This window comes from Odocoileus virginianus, chromosome 31, assembly GCF_023699985.2.
Source record: "Odocoileus virginianus isolate 20LAN1187 ecotype Illinois chromosome 31, Ovbor_1.2, whole genome shotgun sequence".
Taxonomy (NCBI): domain Eukaryota; kingdom Metazoa; phylum Chordata; class Mammalia; order Artiodactyla; family Cervidae; genus Odocoileus; species Odocoileus virginianus.
The window spans coordinates 30,715,848-30,731,959 of record NC_069704.1 but is presented as its reverse complement, the minus strand read 5'-3'; the positions used below and the strand labels follow the sequence as shown (position 1 = coordinate 30,731,959).

The window sequence follows — 16,112 nt, the reverse complement described above, 5'->3', positions numbered from 1 at the left end:
AACTCCCAGAGTTTACTCAACCTCATGCCCATTGAGTCGGTGATGCCATCCAGCCATCTCATCTTCTGTTGTCCCCTTCTCCTCCTGCCCTCAATCCCTCCCAGCATCAGGGTCTTTTCAAATGAGTCAGCTCTTCCCATCAGGTGGCCAAAGTATTGGAGTTTCAGCTTCAGCATCAGTCCTTCCAATGAACACCAGGACTGATCTCCTTTAGGATGGACTGGCTGGATCTCCTTGCTGTCCAAGGAACTCTCAAGAGTCTTCTCCAACACCACAGTTCAAAAGCATCAATTCTTTGGTGCTTAACTTTCTTTATAGTCCAGCTCTCACATCCATACATGCCTACTGGAAAAACCATAGCCTTGACTAGATGGACCTTTGTTGACAAAGTAATGTCTCTGTTTTTTATATGCTGTCTAGGTTGGTCATAACTTTCCTTCCAAGGAGTAAGCGTCTTTTAATTTCATGGCTGCAATCACCATCTGATTTTGGAGCCCCCCAAAATAAAGTCTGACACTGCTTCCACTGTTTCCCTATCTATTTGCCATGAAGTGAGGGGACCAGATGCCATGATCTTAGTTTTCTGAATGTTGAGCTTTAAGCCAACTTTTTCACTCTCCTCTTTCACTTTCAAGAGGCTCTTTCTTTCTTCTTCGCTTTCTGCCATAAGAGTGCTGTCATCTGCATACCTGAGGTTATTGTTATTTTTCTTGGCAATCTTGACTCCAGCTTGTGTTTCTTCCAGCTCAGCGTTTCTCGTGATGTACTCTGAATATAAGTTAAACAAGCAGGGTGACAATATACAGCCTTGACGTACTCCTTTTCCTATTTGGAACCAGTCTGTTGTTCCATGTCCAGTTCTAACTGTTGCTTCCTGACCTGTGTATAGGTTTCTCAAAAGGCAGGTCAGGTGGTGTGCTATTCCCATCTCTTTTAGAATTTTCCACAGTTTATTGTGATCCATACTGTCAAAGGCCTTGACATAATCAATAAAGCAGAAGTAGATGTTTTTCTGGAATTCTCTTGCTTTTTTGATGATCCAGCAGATGTTGACAATTTGATCTCTGGTTCCTCTGCCTTTTCTAAAACCAGCTTGAACATCTGGAAATTCATGGTTCATGTATAGTTGAAGCCTGGCTTGGAGAATTTTGACCATTACTTTACTAGCATGTGAGATGAGTGTGATTGTGTGGTAGTTTGAGCATTCTTTGGCATTGCCTTTCTTGGAATTGAAATGAAAACTGTCCTTTTCCAATCAGCATTACCTTATACCATAACCAGTCAAGGACACCACAAAAAAAGAAAATCTCAGACCAATAGCTCTGATGAACTTAGATGCAAAAGTTCTCAACATAATATTAGCAAGCTGAATTCATCAATACATTAAAAGAGTTGTACACCATGATCAAGTGGGATTTATTCCAGGGATAGAAGGATGATTTTACATCCATAAGTTTCTCAATGTAATAAGCATTAAGAAAATGAAGAATAAAAAATCTTATGATCATCTCAATAGATGCAGAAAAATCATTTAAGAAAACAACATCCATTCAGAATAGAAGCTCTCAGCAAAGTAGGAATAGAGAAACTGTAACTCAGCATATTAAAGGCCATATGTGATAAGTCCACAGTTCATATTCAACAATGAAAAACTGAAAGTTTTCCTCTTAAGATTTGAAACAAGACCAGGATACCTACTGCCACCACTTTTTTCAACATAGTACTAGAGGTCCTAGCCAGAGCAATAAAGAAAGAAAAAGTTTCCATCAAAACTGGGAGAAAAAAAAACAAACAACAAAGTGAAACTTTCTGTGGACTATGTGATTTTATACATAGGAAACCCTAAAAACTATACCAAAATGTTGTTTGAACTAATAAGCAAATTAAATACAATTTCAGGGTACAAAATCAATATACAAAGATCTCTCATATTCACTTTCAGCAAACTCAGAGAGAGAAATTAAGAAAGAAATCCCATTTACAATTTTATCAAAAAGACTAAAATACATGGGAATAAATTTAACCTGTACATTGAAAATTATAAAAGATTGAAGAACACACAAATAAATAGAAAGATATTCCATGATCATGGATTGGAAGAATCAATATTGTTACAATGTCCATATTACCCAAAGCAATCTGCATATTCAGTGCAATGCTGATCAAAATCCAATGGTATTTCTCAGAGAAACAGATGCCAGATTTTGAATAGAACCACAGAAGACTCCAACTAGCCAAAGCAATATTGAGAGAGATTAACAAAGCTGGAGGCATCATTGCTCCCTGATTTTAGACTATGTTACAAATCTATAGTAATTGAAACAGTATGGTATTGTCGTAAAAACAGACATATAGCTCCATGGAAAAGAATAGAGAGGACACAAATAAATCCCCACTTATATGGCCAAATACATAGCCAAAGGAGCCAAGAATATAAAGTTGGGAAAAGAGTCACTTCAATAGATTATGTTCTGCAAACTATGACAGACCAGGCAAAAGAATACAACTGGACTACTATCCTATGCCATGTGCAAAATTAACTCAAAATGGATTAATGACTTAAATATAAAACCAGAAATCATAAAACTCCTGAAAGAAAATATTAGCAGCAAACTCCTTGACATTGGTCTTGGCAAAGATTCTTCATATCTGATTCCAGAAGCAAAGGCAAAAATAAATAAATGGGACTACATCAAACCAAAAACCTTCTGCACAGCAAACTATCAACAAAATAAAAAGAAAACCTGATGAATGGGAGAAAATATTTGTAAACCCTTTATCTGATAAGTGGTTATTATCTAAAATATATAAAGAATTCATAAAATTCAAAGTGAAAACAAAACAATTTGATTACAAAATGGGCAGAGAATCTGAATAGACATTTTTCAAAGATGACATACAGATGGTCAATAGGTCATTTAAAAATGTTCAACATCACTAATCACCACGGATATGCAATTCAAAATCACAAAGAGACATCACCTCACAAGTGTTAGAATGACTAAGATTGAAAAGGTAAGAAATAACAAGTGTTGGTGAGGATGTGGAGAAAAGGAAACACTTGTGCATTGTTAGTGGGAATGTATACCAGTACAGTCACTATTGGAAACAGTATGGAGGTTCCTCAAAAAAGTTAAAAGGAGAACTACCAAGAAATCCAGCAATTCCTCTTCTGGGTGGAATCCAAAGAAAAGAAAAACACTAATTTGAAATCATATATGCACCCCTATGTTTATATATATATATAATATTATATACACACAATGGAATATTACTTAGCCATAAAAAATGAAGTCTTATGGAAACATGGATGGATGGACCTAGAATATTATGCTAAGGAAATAAAGCAGAGAAAGGCACATACTGTATGATTTCACTTATGTAGAATCAAAAACCAAACCAAACAAACAGAACAAAGTCAGACTTGTAGAATGGATTGATGCTTGCCAGAGGGACAGACTTTGGTGGGGAACAAAATGAGTAAAGGAGGTAAAGAGTTACAAACTTCCAGTTATAAAATACATAAGTCATGGGGTTGTAATGTATAGCGTAGTGTACATTATGATAATAGTGCAGTGCATGTTTGAAAATAACTGAAAGAGTATATCTTAAAAGTGTTCGTTATTCACACATACACAAAATTCTAACTTTGTATGGTGGCAGACGGTAACTAGACTTATTGTGGTGATCATTTCAGCATGCACAAATATTGAATCATTGTGTTATATACCTGCAGCTGATATAATGTTATATGTCAATTATACTTCAAAGTAAAAGAGAAAATTCCAGGAGATAGTGAGGGACAAGGAATCCTGGTGTGCTGCAGCCCATGGGATCACAAAGAGTTGGACGTGACTGAGCAACTAAACAACAAAAATAGAAAAAAGATGGGGTCAAGCATCATTAGTGAGGTGAAATATTTAAGCTATATAATTTTACTTAACTCAGGTAAGCATAGTAACTTGAACTATGTTAATAAGGAGCTTCCTAGCAGGGAAAATTGAAATGACTGGCTTAATGAAGCAAATGAATAAATTTGTTATTAGAATTTAGAATGTTAATGATTCATCTAAAGAGATTGTGAATAGTTTGTTTTCTTAACTGGTTTTAAAAAGTCTCTGCTTTTTTCTTTTTTTTTTAACATTATTAATTCATTTAGCTAACTTTTCCTCTCTGGACTTTGGAACTGTAAACCAGTTCAGCCGCTGTTCAAATGTTAACCAGCTCCCAAGTGAAGTCTATGCTAATGACGCTATAAGAAATTTAGGGGTAACAGACTCCTTCATTTGCAAACTATTCACAGACATGGAAGATAAAATAGGTTACTACTCAGTTGAGATGCTTGGAAAATATGTTCAAAGGATCTCACTCTTTTCCTTTTGAAATATGGAACATCATAAAACACCTGTGCTTACATGGCTTAGATACATGAGCTAAGAATGTTTTTTAAAATTAAAAACAAAAGATTAGAGGAAGGAAAAGTCCTTTAATTGAAAAGAATCTCCACCAATATAAGGAGAATCACATTTCAGTATCTGAGAGCCTACCATGACCTGCACTGAGACACAGGATGAAACATTTGAATAATTAATGGAAAGTCTTTGTATAGTCAGTAATTATCCCTTTCCAGAAAAGCAAAAGGAAGGCCCACAGTCCATGTCCCAATCTGGCTCCATTCCGTGGACTCAGACTATTTCACTGAGGCCTCTGACTGCATCCCGGTGACATGACCCACACAATGGTCACAGTCACCAATGCAGTGCTGGCGCCAGCTAGCTTTAGTTTGTTAGGGAAAAATACTATTTTCCATGTATGTTTAAATAATACAGACACATAATATGAAAAAATCAGAAGCTCTGGGTCTGTAATTGGATTCTCAGCCTTTGCAAAGTAGGCAAAAATCCAAATATTTTCCTCTGCTAAAAAGAGTTTAAAATACGTTTCCATGGGTAACTTGGCTGGAGAGGCTAACTTGGAACTGGTGAGCTGAAAAGTTTGATTAGGTGGCGATCTGCATTTCTGAGAGAGAACCAAAAGGTCTCTTGGAATTAGCTGAGATCCAAAAGGAAGTTGGGCTCTACAATAGAATTTTCCAAGTTAAAATCAAGTGCTCATGTGTGGTGGTGGTGGTGGTGGGGTGAGTGAGGAAGTTGGGGGAGATTGAAGGGGGTAGGACACATTATTTTTTGAAGTTTTAGACTTAGATCATGGAAAGTAAGGTAATGCAAAGCCCGCTATAAATCTGGCCCTAGAATTCTTTGTGAAGTGAAGTCGCTCAGTTGTGTCCAACTCTTTACGACCCCATGGACTGTGGACTGTGGCTTCTCTGTCCGTGGGATTTTCCAGGCAAGAATACTGGAGTGGGTTGCCATTTCCTTCTCCAGGAGATCTTCCTGACTCAGGGATTGAACCCGGGTCTCCTGCATTGTAGGCAGGTGCTTTACCATCTGAGCCACCAGGGAAGTCAGAATTCTTTGTGTGTGTGCTAAGTCGCTTAGTCATGTCCGACTTTTTGCGATCACATGGGCTGTAGCCCTCCAGGCTCCTCTGTCCTCTGTCCAGGCAAGAATACCAGAGTGGGTTGCCATGCCCTCCTCTAAGAGAATTATTTGTAGGTGGAGTTAAATCTCTAGAACTCCAGAGATAATACCTTGGCTGGAAGCTGTATCTCAATAGTGGTCCAGAGATGTATATCACTTATCAGCTAGGGAAGCATCATTCTCTGAACACATATCACCCACACTGCCCTGGATCCTTCAAGTCAGGCCAATCACATCCCAGGGAGCTCAATAGGTGAATCTCCCACCAGCAGATATTTTAGGTAATCTCTCCTGCACTGCTCCCAACATGTTTGTTCTTATCTTCACCCCCTGAATCCAGCTGTCTAACTTCCTATAGTTGTTGTTCTACTTTCCGATAGTGGTTGTTCTCCTTTGGGTTAAGTGGATTGGAGCTCAGCACTCCCACTTGACTGTCAGACTTCCCACTGTAGATCCCAGACTGAAAAGCATCTCCTCTGATTGGGCCTATTTCCCCCTCTCCCTCAAATGAGTTTCGGATATCTCTTTGGTAGAAATAAACAACTTCTCCTAAGCCTTATGAAACAAGAGATAAAGATGGCTAATACCTGTTCCCTACTTTCAAGGAACTTACAATCAACTGCTTCAGATAAGATATTGACTAGGAAACAGGGCTAATATTATTATGAATCTCATGTTATGAGTGCAGGATGAGGGGAAAGAGCAATAGCTGCTCCATTGCTAAGATAAGGGAAAGAGCAATTCTCTTTGGAAAGACCAAGAGTGTAATGGTTATGAAAGGATTTTGAGGAAGCTACTGGTGTTTGCTTTAGTTATTTATTGCTGCCATTAAAAAATTACCATAAACTTAGTGACTTAAGACAAATTTATTACCTTCAAGTTCTGTAAATCAGAAGTCTGACACTGATCTCACTGGACTAAAATCGAGATGTTAGCAGGGTTGTGTTTCTTTTGGAAGCTTTGGAGAAGAATCCACTTTTAAGTTCATATACATCATTGACAAAGTTCAGTACCATGTGGTGGTAGGACTGAGGTCCCCATTTCCTTTCTGCCTGTTAGCTGGGGCTACCTTTAGATTCTAAAAGCCTCTCTCCATTTCTTATACATGATCCCTAAACTTCAGAACCAGAAATGACATCAATCTTCTCAGGCTACCCATCTCTTCTTCCTCTGTCTCTTTTGCTTCATCTTTTTGTCTTCTCCTCTGCCCTTAGGGGCCAGATTACATTGGGTTTACCTGGGTAATCCAGGATACTCTCCTTTATCTTAAGGTCCACTGATTATCAAGTTTAATTTTATACATAATCACACAATCACAGGCAGAAGTCAAGGTGGTGGAATTCATGAGAGCCAAGTCTTACCTAGTAACGTGTTTTTATGATATTAAGCACAGGGGTACAGAGTAGAATTCAAATCATGTCCATATTAAACAGGTGCTAAGTTGCTTAGTGTGACTCAAGTTTGGAAACACAAGTTAAATCAGAATCAATTTCTTTCTCAAAGTATCTCCTAGAGGAGAAGACAGACTTCTTTTCGAATAATTTTGATACAATAAGCTATTTGCAAAATGACAACCAACAGTAATAATTTTGTGGTTTTATTTTGATAGGCTATGTTTGTCTATTGAATTTTGCAAGTTGTATTTTATTGTGTAGTTAGGACCATGATAGGGGCTTCCCAGGTAGCAATAGTGGTAAAGAACCTGCCTGCCAATGCAGGAGACATAAAAGACATGGGTTTGATCCCTTGGTGCAGATCCCCTGAGAAGGGCATGGCAACCCACTCTAGTATTCTTGCCTGGAGAATCTCCACGGACAAAGGAGCCTGGCGGGCTATGATCCATAAGGTTGCAAAAAGTCGGACTGAAGTGACCTAGCATGAACACATGCACACAGGATCATGCTAAAAGTTTTGAGGACCACTGAAATGCATGCATGCATTGGCTAAAAGCAGGGCAAAATGAGATGAAATCTAAGGGAGCCCCATCCTTGATTGTCCCCTTGTCCTCACCTGTAGGGCTGACTCTGACCTCCCATCCTGCTTCAACTTGCCACTCGACTTGTAATATTCTCTCCTTTCCATATTAGCACTGAATTGCTATTGTAAGGCAGAAAATCAGATAATAAGAGCAACATTCCATTTGGCACTTTGAAACTCATGTCTCATTTGCGTCTCCTGCGGGGCAATCTCTGTTCTCCAACAGCCAGTCTTCCTGGTTTGTCACTACCACTCAACTGATACATTTGATAAGGGAATTGAAGACTGGAGGGCATTTTATTCATTTTGGACTATCCTCTTAGTCTGCCCATACCAGACCTAACAGTGTTACACATAGTGAAGTCATTCAATAAAGGTTTAGTAAATTATTTTTTTTAAAAAGGCAAAAATATTAAAACTCTTTTATTGGTTTTAGGAATTTAAAGTGAGCAGACAGGAAATGGCATTTACTACCTGAAACTTTTGTCTTTTTCATGCAAAGGAGAAAGCAAGTGGCTAAGTGGTGAGGCATGAGCCTCAAAAGATTAGGGAAAACAATTACAATTGAAGAAAATTTCCTGTGATTCAGATGCAAAGTAACTGAATAAATATCATCCTGAAATGCCCTGTGGGTTACAGTAAGTCCCCTTCATGCCAACATGTGTGTAGTTGTGAGTGTGTGTGTTCAGTTGCTGTTTCTAGCCTGACTCTTTTTCAACCCAATGGACTAGCCTGCCAAAGTCCTCCGTCTGTGAGATTTTCTGGCCAAAGACAGGAGTGGGTTGCCATTTCTTCCTCCAGGGAATCTTCCTGATCCAGGGACGGAACCTGTATCTCCCCTGTCTCCTGCATTGCAGGCGGATTCTTTATCAGGGAACCCTGAACCATTGGGGAACTAATCCTCACGTTGAGAATATTCAAAGGTTAGAACTTGCATTCCATCGACAACAGGAGTGAGTGACATTGCAACTTGCCCTCCATCTCTCATTGCTGAGGATCATTCAGTTCTACCATCTCCCACCTCCTCTCCGTCCTCCAGGCAGTAACTCTTCTTGCCTGTTCACTCGATCCCAGTCCCTGTGTGCCAGCTATTGTATTGTACTACTATACTTTTTTAAGTACTGAACTGTAAGATGAAAAATGTTTTCTTTATTTTTTGTTTGCTTTTTCATATTTGTATGAAAAGTATTGTAAACCTATTACAGCACAGTACTATATAGCTGATTGTGCTAGTTGAATACCTAGGCTAACTGTTGTGCTAACAAACAAATTGGACTTACGACTGCCCTCAGAAGAGAAATCATTCAACTTGTTCAGATGTAGGGGACTCACTGTACAGGGGTTGTGAAAGGTGAGTAGGGCCATTGTACACATTCTGGAAAACCAAACATTTAAAGCAGACATTGAGAACATTTGGCTCCATATTCATACTTCAGGGCATTAAAATTGCCAGTCAGTTGACCTTGAAATAGGGAGATTATGGCTCAGCGGTAAAGAATGCACCTGCCAATGCCGGACCCATAAGAAACACAGGTTCGACCTCTGGGTCAGGAAGATCTCCTGGAGGAGGAAGTAGTAACTCACTCCAGTAGTCTCACCTAGATAATCCCATGGACAGAGGAGCTTGGCAGGCTACAATGGAGTCGCAAAGAGGCAGACATGACTGAGCAACTGAGCATGCATGCACACAAAGTGGGCCCAACATAATCAGAATGATCCTCAGAAATGGAAGGGAAGGCCGAGGAGTCAGAGAGTCAGAGATGTGACGAGGGAAGCAAACTCAGAGTGACATGACCTGAGGACTCCGCTCCTCATTGTTGGTTTTGAGGATGGATGAAAGGGCCATGAGTCAACGAAGGCGGGGGCCTCAAGCAACTGGAAGAGGCAGGGAAACACATTTTCCTCAAGAGCCTCCAGAAAGGGACACAGCCCTGTCTTGAATTTAGCCCAGTGAGAACCGTGTCAGACTTCATTTGTGTTGTCTCAAGCTACCTAGTTTGTGGTAACTTGCTACAACAGTCACAGGAAACAAACAATTATATAATTAGTCAATGTCCTGTTGTCTGTGGTGGACGTCCAGCAAGATGCATTGTGGGAAAGCAGCCCTCTGATTGGCTCATGCTCCACGCAGAAGGCTGACTGATGGACTCTGGGATGTCATGGGGGAAAGGTCACTGTGATTCCCCAGCCACGGAGCCCCAGACTGCTGGGCTGTATGGGACAAAAGCCCAACTCCTAATCATTGCAGAGGTTAAAACTGATATCATACAAGCCAAGGTCAGCACTCAGATGCTTTTATTCACACATAGAATTTTCTTTTTTTAATGTGAATTGGTTTCCAACATTTAAAGATTCTCTTGCAGGAAGAGGGACTCCTTCTAGGGCAAGAGAGTGGGCTCTTGTCTAACACTCAGAAATGAATTTTCTGAGGAGACACACATACTGACACAGCAGGTGATTTTATTGAGAAGGGGTGCCTGGGTGGAGAGTAACAGGCTAAGGGAACCCAGGAGGACTCCTCTGCCACTTGGCTCACAGTCTTGAGATTTATGGACAATCATTCTAACACAAGGTCCTTCCTGCTGGTTCATGCATTGCTCAGCCAAGACAGATTCCATCAAGGAGGATTCTGGGAGGTCGGTAGGACGCATGGATTAGCGTCTCCAGTCTCCTTTTGACATTTCCTGAATCCTGCTGGCTCGTGGTAGCTTTTTAGTCCCATGATCCTTACCACGACCTCTGTGGTTAAGACAGCTCATGCAAGTGGCTACTATCTTGCCTGGGTACCGCGCAGATGGTTTCAGTGTTTCCCCTAACCTTGCCACTTAAGCATCAGTATTTCTGACTTTTCTTGGAAAAAATTAATCAGAAAATGTTGCCACACTTGAATCCCATGGGAGTGGAGTCGTGGCTGCCCTTCAGACAGCACACTCACGCTGTCAGCTCCATATGCTCTGCTCTAGGGTGACCCTCTCCTGGTCGCCCTACCACATGGCCCCAAGGGACCACTGTGCAATCCCTGGGACTCTGCTTGTGTGCAATACTCATTTCAGAACTGGCTTAATTAGGGAAAGGTACCAAAGGGAATCTAGCCACTTTCAACGCTTTTATCATATACGGTAGCAAAGAATGCCTTCACTGATTTCAGAGACAAAGAATCCCAATAGTTTGGTTCGTCCCTCCATTCCATCCAAGTTCTTAGTCTAAGCAATACCAAGAAACACTGGCATTGGTGCCTCACAGGGAATTTCCAGACCTACTTATGATTCTCATTCTGATCAGCTAAACCTTTGCTCCTTGAAGAATTTATAGAAAACTGATTTCAACAGGTAAGGGGAGAATTTTCTAAAGGATCTGTACTGAAGTACAGATCTGAAGCTGAAGTACTTTCAAGATGATAGACAATGACTCAAACAAAATGTCAGATGGTCGGATAGCATTTTCATGTGTGCCCAGCCAAGGTTTGGAGAAATCCCTGTGCACTTTTATTGGATTAACAACACGTCAGCTCTGACATCAGCTGCAACACAATCTGCTATTGCAAAATGCACTTAAGAATCCTGATGCATTAATTGTTATGTTTGGCTTTATTACACACTTATCTTTTTCCTCGTATCTGAAAGCTAGTGGTTATGGGCTAGAATTTTTGGAGAAGTGATACCTTACAAGCTCACACTTGAAACAACTCTGAACAGTGATGGAATGTCACAGTTACAGGAACAAGAGAGGAGAGTTGGCCCACAAAAGGGGCAGTGTCCTGAGCGGCTGGGCAGAAATCCACTTTTTCCATCTCAGGTTCTCATCTTCAGCCTACATGTAGTGAATAACCAGCAATACATGTGCAAAAGAGAGGTTGGGCTGGGCTTTGACATGGCCTCTGTGGGTGTGATGGATGTGCAGAAATCCAACCCTTCCCAGGGGGGTCAGGTGGCACCGTCAAGACAAAATGCAAATAATTTTGTCTTGGAAAAGAACTTTTTTTCTTTTTTGCTATTTGTGCCAAAGTGTTACAGTATCCATACTAAATTGGAAATCTATGCAAAGAAAGAAAAAGCCAAAATGAAGCTCTGAATTGAAATACTCTCTGCATAGAGTATATTTAAATTGTGCAAAAATTTCTATATGAAGAAAGAGAGAAAGAAAAGAAAAAAGAAATGGCATTCACTTCTCATTTCCAAGGGGGAGTTGAAAACATCTGCTTTCTGGATTACAGAGTGAGACAGTATACATGTCTGTGAAAAAGCAAGATCTCTAAAATCTTTTCCTTTGGAGGCTGTGGATAAAACAAACAAGGGGAGGATGAATCTCCCTCTGGTCTTCAGAGGCTTGCCTGAGCAGACAGAAAAATAGAGTGCGTGACTGCCCGCTATCCAGCTAATAAAACTTGAGAAATATTTCTTTTCGTTGTCTTTTCATTGCTTTTCATTCTCTCCCTGTCTTCTTACATCTCTTAAGCAGTGATTCTGATGCGACTTGGGTTTATTTGAGCCTTTGATAAAACACATACCACTACACTTTTCCCCAGCTCAGGACTCAAGGAGTTTTGAGAAATATCTATAAATTTTCCTAATTGCTAGACAGTTTTTCCACTTCTAGGCCAACTGGCTTCCCTTAGCCATAATGTCGAACTCTGACCTATGACATGAGGGGCTCCTAATTGATGACCACCAAATGCTGAAAGGGGCTTTGGTTTTACTCATTTTTCTTCATCTGATTCTCAGCTTTGGGGCAGGCTGGCTTTTTAGTCCTGGTCTGAGTGGGCAGAAATGTGCCAATTCAGAAGGGAAACTGGGAAGGGGACAACTGTGTGGGCCTGTCATGTGCCAGGCAGTGTGCTGAATTTTTCCTCACTTATGGTCACAAATACTTGAGAGGTCAATTTTGTCAGTCTCATTTAGACAATTAAGGAAGTCAGATAAATAAGTCGATCATCTTAAGCCAGTGAGTGGCAGATATGGCAAACCAAAGTTGCCTGCCTCTGAAGCTTTACTTATCTACACAGCTTTGACAAGTAATGGGTCTCTCCTCATTCTTAATCCCCATTGAAACTTCTTAAAAGATACTTTGATGCTTGCTCTTCAGAACTTTTTATCACTTATATTATCCCTAGTATTAGAGAATTCCCATGCAGAGAATTACATATGGCAGTAAGAGCTTTGCAGAATTCATTTGTAACATACCTCAGCTCAAAATTAATTTCCGCTTTCAAATCCAGATGACATCTCAGAAGGAGACTGTCAGATGAGAAGATGAGGGTAGGTAATTACACAGAATGTAGGTGACCTCAGTTATTCTACCAGACCCCATACATCCCATGGCCATCAAGTTGTTCACGTGGCTGTAAATGTGTGGCTCCTTTTAAATAAGAAAGAATTTGGATCTGGACAGATTTATGGGAAACTGTCAGAAGCAGATATGATTCTGAGGGAATAATCAGTCGGCAGTAAGACAACTGATGCAATCTGAAAACATAAGCCCAGACAATTAGAGGAATGAAGGGCTTCTTGGGCAACCACCTACTCTCTACTTCCCTTCCCCCAGCAAACCTTTGCTTGATTTCAGACTTTCTACCTCCTGGTATACGTTTTTATTCCAGACATCTCATTTTGTGTGTTTATACAAAAGATCAGGGCAGTTACGTGCAAAGGTCATGGGCTGTGGAATTAGAATACCTGGTTTCAAATTACTGTATCACATTGAAATACTGTGTGATCTTGGGCTAATTATCTAGCCTCTCTGGACCCTTCTCTGAAAAATCAATTGTTCTAAATCTTATTGAGACAAAGTAAATAACACAATTATTGGCTTATAGTAGGTATTAAAAAAATACTATTTCTCTTTACTCCTCTCCTTATTTGCTTTTTCAGAAATGCCTTTGTCCTAAGGACTTTTTATTTTTTATTTTCTTTGCAAACCTCAAATATTCTTAATTTGGTGGTGGTGTTGAAGACTGCCTTTTTATACAGTTCATGGGGGTTTTCACAGCAAGAATACTGGAGTGATTTGTCATTCCCTCCTCCAGTGGACCACATTTTGTCAGAACTCTCCACTCTTCTATTCCATTTGGGATTGGTGTCTATGGAACCTAGATTTTGGGTTCAGATACCTGGCAGAGATCTCTCAAACTCAGCTAAGATCCAGTCCCAGTAGACAAATTCTGATAGAAGACAGCAATGAAAACCCCATACTTCACCAGTGAGTGCTTTTAGGATGAGCAAAAATAATTTAAACTTCTACCTAAAGAAGTAGTAAGGAAATTCTTAAGTCAGAGCCTCAAGAGGAAACAGGAATTTGTTCCTTCTTTCCCACTTGGGGTGGCCACTGGTGGGCATGATGCCTGGAGACCTGGCAGCCATCTTGAATCCATGAGGTGTTGGTCACAAGGATGAAACCAGTGTGCTGAAAATGGTGGGAGGAATTGCTGGAAAGAGCTTGAAGGACTCTTGGTAACATTATGGAATTGCTGAATGAGTCTTTGGCCATCCATCTTCATATTTGTTGTTGTATGGGATCATTAATGCTTAAACTAAGTCAAATATTTTCTCATCTGCAACTAAAAGTGTTACTGATTCTCTGATGTCTGCTTCTCAAAACTGATCTGAGAATTATGAGCAACATAGGTAAAGCATCTAGAAAGTGCCTGTCACTTAGTAAACAACTGGCAATCATATAGCTTACATTTGTTATAATTGTTACTATACAGGAGCCCTGGGGTCCTTGACAAATGGAAGCTTCCTTTAAGCATGTGTTGGTGTAACAGACAAAATTCACACATTCCATCAAACCTATTAAGGGTCTCCAGCCCATCACTTTGAGATTCCATGAGATATTATCAATGGGCACAAATAAAATTTCAAAATTAACTGAATTTGAAGTGTTATAAGTCAGATAAGAAGAATCAATATTAAACAAACCCTTCTCATTCCTAAGGATTGGGTGAGTTTACTCAATCGTAAGTAAAGCTCTTCTTCCAAGTACTTCTCTTCTCCTCCCCATGAGCTCATTTGGCTTATCTTTTTAGCCAGAGGGGAATTTCAAATCTGTCAGTGTGACTGACTGGATAAATAGCTTGCAAGGGAAGGACAGTTGAAAATAAGTCTAAACTGCCATTTGTTGACAGTTTGAGGATTATAAGTTGTCTAGAAAGTTTAAAAAAAAAAAAAAGACTAAAAATGGCAATCGTGGGCAAAAGTAATTCATTCACAAATTCAATCAATTTTTATGAAGCTCCTGTGCTTGGTGCTGGGAAAACAAGGTCAAACAAGCCAGGGGCCTGTCATTCTGGGATTAGGAAAGACATGTGAGCAAGTATATGGAAAAAATCTATTGATATGGCCCAAATTGTAGTTATACAGTGATGTTGAAACCAGGATGACTACTGGGATTACTGCTATTCATTGCTACCTGTGACTGAGCACTTCCTATGTACCAGGTTTGTCTTAAGTTCTTTATCTGCACTGTTTCTTTTTTTGTTTTTGACAGGAAAGTAGGATCTATCAGTAGGTGAAGGAAGGTAAGGCTCTTATGAGTTCAGGGCCCACTATTTGTTCAGAGGGCCACAATTAAGGATGTATTTGACCCCACAGCCATCTGGGATGAGTCACTTTTCTGCAACCATGTTTTCAAACTCATCCACCTTAAACTTAGTAAATCTCCACTTCTTGGAGATGTGCATCTTCTGGTGACCGGGGAACTTGGCCTTGCAGAGGGCCTCAATCACATGCTCCTTGCTCTGCAGCTTGGTGCAAATGGGCATTATGACTTGGCCAATGTAGACCCTGGCCACTCTGCCCTGGGACTCTCCAAAGCTACCTCGCATACCTGTCTGGAGCCTAGGCTGAGGACAGCAGGCCAATCATGAATGTTCACTATAAAGGGCTGTTTCCAAGGTCCCTTACGGTGACCTGTACAGGCAAGAGGCTGCATACACTTACCTAAGGAGGCTGCTGTTTGCAGCCTATCTGCTCTGATTTGCATAAAGATTCTTTCTGATCACTCTGGCTGTTGTGTCCAGTTTAGAGATAAGCACACGGAGACCCAAATATACACAACTAGTTAGTGGAAGGAGCTAGAATTCACATCTAGGACTTCTTAAATCATGAAGCTCATACACCGTATTAAAACATGGTAAAGGTTTAAACAGTGAACCCGGGTCTCCTGCATTGCAGGCAGATTATTTACTCTCTGAGCCATCAAGGAAGCCCAGAATGCAGATTGAAATGCAAAAAGTAATCAGTTCTACTGCCAGTGCTGAGTCCTGTTGGGGCAGGGGAGGGAGGAAGGATAAGAAAAGGCTTCAAACAAGAGGTGACCCCCTGTGGACATTTCCTTTGTAGAAAAAGACTTCTCAGAAGCAAATATGTGGGGTGCATGGTCCTAGAGCATATTTTCTAATGTGAGAGGAAAAAAAAAAAAAAAAAAGGATGGAGGCAGAATGGTATCTGAATAGGCCCAACACCCCTGGAAAACTGCAAACCTCCAATGTAATTGGGACTTCAGGGACCTGGGATTGCTTGTTCTGCTCAAGTACTTGAAATATCATGAATAAAAGGTTTTCTATGAATACAAATTATTGTGATTGTCTACATTAGACCA

The 16,112-nt window shown here is 40.3% G+C and overlaps 1 non-coding gene and 1 pseudogene across 1 annotated transcript; both read right to left on the bottom strand.

Moving 5' to 3' along the window:
• Positions 1–5,389: 5,389 nt before the first annotated feature.
• Positions 5,390–5,462, bottom strand: TRNAC-ACA (transfer RNA cysteine (anticodon ACA)). The gene has a single exon. It is a non-coding gene; the product is annotated as a tRNA-Cys (tRNA).
• A 9,931-nt stretch (positions 5,463–15,393) lies between these two features.
• Positions 15,394–15,498, bottom strand: LOC139032525 (small nucleolar RNA SNORA70; annotated as a pseudogene).
• Between the last annotated feature and the right edge of the window lie 614 nt (positions 15,499–16,112).